This window comes from Myodes glareolus, chromosome 2 (assembly GCF_982192425.1).
Source record: "Myodes glareolus chromosome 2, mMyoGla1.1, whole genome shotgun sequence".
Lineage (NCBI taxonomy): Eukaryota > Metazoa > Chordata > Mammalia > Rodentia > Cricetidae > Myodes > Myodes glareolus.
In genome coordinates, this window is record NC_142027.1 from 117,660,059 (window position 1) to 117,667,517 (window position 7,459).

At 48.6% G+C, this 7,459-nt stretch overlaps 1 protein-coding gene across 1 annotated transcript in view; it reads right to left on the reverse strand.

Annotated features, from left to right (window-relative positions):
- Piwil1 (piwi like RNA-mediated gene silencing 1) overlaps positions 1-3,169 on the reverse strand; it is a 52,587-nt gene extending 49,418 nt beyond the window's left edge. The window contains exon 1 of the mRNA XM_085681633.2: positions 3,025-3,169. The gene's annotated coding sequence lies outside the window, so the exon portion shown is untranslated. The remainder of the gene's footprint in view (positions 1-3,024) is intronic.
- Positions 3,170-7,459: the final 4,290 nt, after the last annotated feature.

A 7,459-nucleotide genomic window follows, 5' to 3' on the forward strand; every position in this document is an offset into this window, starting at 1 on the left:
GCAGACGATGGGAACAGAGAATGATCCTGGCGTTGGGGGAGGGACAGATGGATGAGCAAGTGGAGAGGGATTTCAAGGCATTGAAACCTCTGCGTAGAATGGTAGTGGATACATGACGTTTGGCACATCCAAATCTATGTGTCGAATGATACATGGTGTTCGGCATATCCAAGTCCATGGTACGAGTAGGGACCCTGGTATGAGCAATGGCGTTTGGGTGGAAAGTTCCGTGGCTGGAGTCATCCTTGTGGATGTTGGCAGTCTGGGAGGCCACGGTGTGTGGACAGGGCACAGACAATATTGGGCCCCTCTGTACTTTCTGTTTAATTTCTCTGCAAATAAAAAACTGTTCTAAAAATTCTACTAGTTACAGAGAAAACAGAAAGAACAGATTATACTGTATGTTTGTTTCTGAGAATTCTGAATTAGCCACATCTGAGTTCAAGTTAGACTCTCTGTGACATTTCGTTTCCAGGAGTTTTTACTAAGCATCAGAATGTGGCGATGGCGGATGTGGTATTAAAATAACTCACTGCTACACCCAGAGGCTAGTGTGTCTGTCAGGCCACTTTCGAGAAGTTTCTTGTAGAAGATGGCAATTAGCACAGCGACCCTCAGCTGGTCAACATGCAGAGCCTAAGAAGCTGCTCAGTGCACTGCCCTGAATCGATGTTCGGATCACAACCCCCCCCCCCGCCCCGCCCCAGGACTCAGGGGTTTTCGTGGAAGGTTATAAGAGCCAGAGGCAGTATCTAATGACAAAGAAGCTGTTTTCCTGGATAAAAGGCAGCGTGGCCCGTATGAACTCCCATCAGAAATGACAGCATATACAAGACCTTGCAAACTCAAGCCAGATGAAATCTCAGCATGGAGGGGGGAAGGTGGGCATCAAGTCCTGCCAGCCGCCCCCAGCTGAGGAGCAAGCTATTGGCAATTGATAGCCGCTGGGGGAAGAGAGAGAGAGAGAGAGAGAGAACACTAGAGAGAGACACAGAGAGGCAGAGACAGAGAGAGAAAGGGAGAGGGAGAGGGAGAGAGAGAGAGAGAGAGAACACTAGAGAGGGACACAGAGAGGCAGAGACAGAGAGAGAAAGGGAGAGGGAGAGAGGGAGAGAGAGAGAGAGAGAAGAGAGAGAGGGACACAGAGAGGCAGAGACAGAGAGAGAAAGGGAGAGGGAGAGGGAGAGAGAGAGAGAGAGAGAGAAGAGAGAGAGGGAAAGAGTTTTTTTTTTTTAATGGTGTGACCATGGTAGTTCAAACACCCTCCTGGGAGGGCCCACTCCCAGAGCAGTTGGGTAACACAAGCTAGGAAGAAGGAGGAGGAGGAGGAGAAAGGCGGGGAGGAAGAGGAAGATGATGATGATGAGGGGGTGGAGAAAGCTAGGTGGATAGGAAGGGAAGGGTGGAGGAGGGCAGCTCTGGGGGGAGGAGCGAATATGATCAAAATACATTATATGGAATTTTAAATTAATAAAAAATGGTATTTAAGAGGAGGGGAGAGGGACAGCATGAATACCATGGTTTTATTTTTTTTGTTTGTTTTTTTTTTTTCTGAGACAGAGCCTCACATAGCCCAGGCTAACCTTGAACTCACGATGTAGCTGAAGATGCCTTGAACTTCTGATGCTCCTGCATTCTCCCAAGGCCTGGGCTTACAGGTCTACCACCATGCCCTGCACCCTTTGTGGCATAGGATCTGTCAATAAATCTCAAGACGCATCACTTTTGACAGCCGAAGACCCTCACTCTCTTGGTGCCCATACCCAGTCTTATAGAGATTTTAAGTTGTGTCTGTGAGTGCCGGTGTTGCTTCCTCTGGCCCATACCACAGTATTTTACAATTATCTCATAGCCGTTTACATTATGCAGAGTAAATGTCCTTAAATTTATGCCTGTGGTGTATGCATGCATGTTTGTGTGTGTGTGCCTGAGTCATGACACAAGAGTGTAGGTCAGAGGATAATCTCAAAGGTCAGTTTTTTCTACCACGAGGATTCTGGGAATCAAAATCAGGTTGCCAGCCTTGGTAACAATCAGCTTATCTACTGAGCCATCTTGCCAGCCCTCCACCTGGAAATCATCCATTCAGCTAGACTAGCTGCAGGCCAGCCTCAGGGATCCACCCATTTCTACTTCCTAGTACTGGGATTATGGGTGCTCTCTCTCACGCCTGGCTTTTTACCTAGGTGCTAGGAATCCAAACTCAGGTCCTTACGCTTGCATGGCAAGTTATAGCCCCAGCTCTTAAATATCTTTCGGTACAGCTATCCATAGCATAGGTGACCTTCAAATAACTGTTTCTAGGGGGCCGTTGACTTCATGAGTCAAGGCAGTTGAAGAGCAGAATAGAGACCAGAGGAGAGAAAGAAAGAAACAGAACTCCCTCTTAGCTCTTAGCAGCTGTTTGATCTTTAGTCAAGCCGTTGTCATGTGTGAGTCTGTTTTCCCATCTGTCAACAAAACCTTTGTCTGAGTTCCAAGTTATAGTAAAGCTTCCCACGGTGAGGACACCAAGGGCACGCTGGTTCATTTCCTCCCTGGTCCCGATGAGGCTTGGAGACTGCTTCTGTACAAGGAAATACGGAAAGGGCAAGCTGGCCACTTCCTGGAGAGGCTAACTAAGCCTCTAGGAAGCTTTCCTAATGGGTGGTTCCCCTTTTACCCAGAGCCTGGTAGAACCGTGGGTTGTCCACTGAGCCCGGGAATCCCAAAAGACGGGGAGCTGATCCCCAAGGACAGCAGCTGGCAGCATAGCCCTGCTATCTGTACCCACCAGACTCTGAGTAAGACTCCCACAAATGCCACAGTCGGAATCCCTGTCTGAACTGTCCACATTGACTCCTGCAAGCAGGGTCTCCTAGCACCACTGTGTAAACCCTCCAACTTCCTCTGCCAAGAACACAGCCGCGCACAGCAGTCTGGGAGACCAGAAAATTCACATTGCTGTTTTATTACTCTTCTGCTAATGTAATAAAACACCATGACCAAGGTGACCTATAGGAGAAAGGGCTTATTTAGACTTACAGTTCCAGTGTGGTTAGAGTCCATCGCTGTCATCGTGGGGAGCCATGACAGCAAGCAGGCATGGCACCTGCAGCAGTAAGTTGGCAGCTCACATCTCAAACCACAAGCCCAAAGCAGGGAGAGCAGCTGGAAATGACACGGTCTTTAAACTCTCCCAGTCTGCCTGAGTGCCATGTTTCAAAGATCGTACCTCCTGAGCCTTCTCCAGACAGCGCCACCAACTGGAGACCGGCCTACGGGAGCCGGTCTCATTCAAACTGTGTTTGGTAAAGACGCAACTGTCTAACAAGCTAAGAGACTGCAGGGAGGGGGAGGGGGCGAAGCAGGGTCTGCTCACCTTTGCCATTTGTAAATCTCTTTGTTTCTGGAAAGCTAAGAGTCCTTCTTCAAGTTTTGGATCCGAAGTCTTAGAATTCTAAACCGCTCATAGACCCTAAGGGGAGGGTCTGGCTCTACGGTTTAGAAACCACTGGAGTGTGAAAAGCTGCGACACGCTGACTGAGAACTCAGTAGCTGGATGTAGATTGATGTGGTCGTTGTCCACAAATGAGTTACGATTTCCATCAGAAATGTCCTCCCAGCAGTTTAGGTGTTGAAGGCCCTGTCTGCAGGAGCGTCTGTGTTCAGAGGTGGGAAGGGAGTGAATTGTGAAGGCTCTGTTCTCTTCAGTGGAATAAATCCCCAACAGGGTTGTCGCTGGGTAACTGTTGGGAAGTGGTGGAAACTACAGGAGGCTCAATTTGGGTTGAAACGTTGGAAGGGTGGGTGTGAAGGATTTACCTTATTCCTGTCCCCTTCCTCTGTCTCTCTTGACTTCCTGTCTACCATGAGGTGAACATTCCTGCCCCACGATACCCTACCGTCCATCAAGTTCTGTCGTACCACTGTCCGGAAGCAAGGAGTCAATGGATCGTGGACGGAAATCTCTGAAACCATGAACTAAAGTAAAAACTTTTTGGTTTTTTTTTTTTTTTTTTTTTGAGACACAGTTTCTCTGTGTAACAATCCTGGCTGTTCAGGAACTCACTCTATAGACAAGGCTGGCCTTGAACTCACAGAGATCCGCCTGCCTCTGCCTCCGGAAGTGCTGAGATTAAAGGTGTGCCCCCACCACTGTCTGGCAAGACTTTTCTTTTTAGGTTCTTATCTTCAGGTATTTTGTCATGGGGACAGTTGACTAACACATTTGACTCATTCTGGGCTCAGGTTTTCGGAGGTAAAACATGACTTTGGAGGACTGAGTCCTCTCGGCCATCTAATGAGGTGGGGGGCAGGGGGGCGTAAAGTATGATGGAGTCTACTCCCAGTTTCCATTAGAACAGGGTAAGAACACATGACTTTTACGTTTGGCCTAAGATGGCACCTTTGAAAGAATCTACCTACCGACTTTCCGCAGTAACAGAGAAAATAGCTTGGGAGGCATTTTTGAACGGCTTGGAGTGGTATGTATGATATATGCCGATGAATGTGCATAAAAATCAGGATTAAAAACAAAACTTCAAGCGTGACTTTGAAAAGAAATGGAAAAGTGTACACTAGAAAGCTCCCGATTCAATGAAGCGTTGTATTATTCATGGACAGCGGGAAGGCCGGCACCGTCAGAACAGGGGAGTTCACAGACATCCCGAAACGTCCAATTTCCCTCTCACCCGAATGGCGGCAGCGTCAGGAAACCGGATCCGTACCGCGCAGCGATGCTCGGAGAAGTGAACCTGGGCCAGGTTACGCCAATAATTGCCAGCCCCCCAGGACACAAGCTCAGAAATTTTTGTATGTTCTCCGGAGACAAAAAATGAGTGATCATCAAAGGCTCCAGTGCTCAGCAGGACTGTCATGAGCCCGAAGTTACAACTCAGACATGCAACAGAAAATATCACCCGCACCTCTCCAGTGCTTCGTCTGTAGTAATTAAAAACTCGATCCCTGCTGTTTTATCATCTCATTAGCAATGGGGGCACCAGACTTTTATCCTTGTTTGTCGGGAATCAAACATACCAGAGGAACTCTGATTATAAATTGATGAAGGTGAAGTTAAAACTTTTCAATAAGAGAAGTGACTGTTCGCTGTGGGTTTTTTTTTTTTTTAAAGCTGATTAAAGGGATCTATTTCACGCCCCCTCTCCCTCTCTCACAGCCATGTCCCCGTCCTGTCCAGAGTTGTGGAGGTCAGCTCCAGACGGCGACCCTGCCACGCATGTTATAAAGGGAACTTGCTTTGTTCTCCCTTGATGGAAAACAAATACCGGCCCTGAAGAAAAAAAAAAAATTATCTTCTGAAATCACAGATACAAAGCGATCCACCCTTTCCGAGGCTTTTTTAATGAAGTCAGAATACCTTTGACCTTCTCAGTGACACGCATTTGATGTCTTTTATTCAGGGTGCTGGGCTGGCCCCAACTTGTACAGTCAGGCGAGCTTTCTGCTTATTTTGATAACTCGCCTTTTACTGAGCTTAGGTGAAGAGCTATGGAGGGGGACAGCTAATTTCAGTGTTTGTTTCCAAAATGACAATGCCTTCCAGAATTGATGTTATCCTATTCAGGTCCAAAGAATGGCAATGCCATGCCCTGGATGGGCACTCGGGCTCCGTTCTAATCTGTGTTTCAGAAAGCCCAGGCTGTTTCGAGCAAAAGCAAGCAGGGATGCGCTGGTCGTGTATTGCATTTTACTTCAAGGTCTCACTCAAAAGTGAGAGGTGGCCTTTTGTGACCACAGCATCTTGACAGGGGCATGCTACGTGTCCTGCTCACCGACAGGCACCAGGGACCACGGAGCGGTTAGAAGAAGGTTAGTCGCAATGAGTGAGGAGGCAAACCTGGAAACAAAACAAAATAAAAAGCGAACAAAAGCCATACCTGCCTCACCTCAGGACCACGACATTTAGAGTGGGTAATTCTCTGTGAGCGCTGTCCTGACCTCTGCCCACCACATGCCTGGAGCCCCCATCCCCACGCCTGCCCTAACTGCATTGAACAGCAAGGTGTCATTGTAACTCAAAACGGTAGCTGACAATGACCAGAAAGTTGTGTGACCCATGCACATAGCCCTGAACTGGTAGACGGTCCTAGGAAGCCTGCACAAAATATCCTAACTAGATAGGAAACCGCTTCCTCCTGAGTGCTCTCTTTGCCCGTCACCTCCTGTGCTGTGCTGTGGGTGTGCGTGTGCACGCGTGCACGTGTGCGTGTGTGTGTGTTGCCTCCTCCAACCCAACATTCAAACAAGTGACTAAACAATGCAAGCTGGAGCCTTCACTGAGATAAATAAGCGGAGAACGAAATTTAATAATAAATCACCCAACTGCATGAATGGGTTCGCCGAGATGTTAATACAAGGTGCCTTACAAGCACCGGGCTTCTAAACAAATTAAATACATATGTAACTGCCTCCGGTGGCCCCGGCTTAGAATTAATCAGAGCCGTTACAGCTGAAGCCCGAAGTGAGTTTGTGGGGGGTAGGTTTAGGGGCGTTTCAGGTTTTATCTTTATGAGCCATGCCAGGAGAGCATGGATGCTTCATCCCATCTGGAAAATTAAAGGTTTCATGAGCTTCAAGGGCCCCCATGAAGTCGTAGCCAGCACCGCACAGAGGGAACAAAGATGCCTGAACTGCTGGGAGGGTCAGCGTGCATCCTGGTTTGTGGTACTGGTGTTTGCTCTGCCAGGCAATGAAAAGCTGTCCTGGGGTGGGGGTGGGAGGGCGAGCAACTGTATCTGGCAAAGGGTGTGTCTGATGTCCCATCCCATGGTGACATGGTACTTGGGAAGCTCAGTGTGCCGCTGTCTTGTTCCTTCACCCCTAACCAGCTCCCTGGCAACAGCAAGCATCTCTTATCTGGGCCGGCTGCTGCATCCTTTAGGAAGATTTAAACACATATAACACAGACCTGGAGGGAAGCCTGGTGTGGTAAGGTCAGCCTGGAGCAGGGAAGCTGGCTTTGCCAAGTTTAGAAGGGCAACCTTGGCAACAGGGTTCATTCCTCGTAGCTGTGCTGACTCACCCCTGAAGCAAGAAGGGCACAAGATGAGATGATGCCACCAGGAACTTGTACCATCTCACGGCTCCTGAGATGCCCGCCTAGGGGAAGACTGCAACCCTCCTGGTGCAGGGTTTGCAAATAGCTTATTTAACAACACCGTTAAGGGCTGCAAATGTAGCTGAGTTAGGGCAGCGCTTGCACAAGGAAGGCCCTGGTTCTATTTCCAATACAAACCAAGTACAGCGGAGCACACTCGTAAGACTGGAACTTGAGGGGTTGAAGCAGAAGGATCAGAAGTTCAGCATCATCCTCAGCTGCAGAGTGAGTTTTGGGACTAGCCTGGGCTACATGGAAACTTGTCTTAAGGAAAAAACATATGGAACATGACAGGGGCTAGGGAGATGGCTCGGTGGTTAAGAGCGCTTGGTACTTTTGCTGAGGACCTGGGTGCTGAGT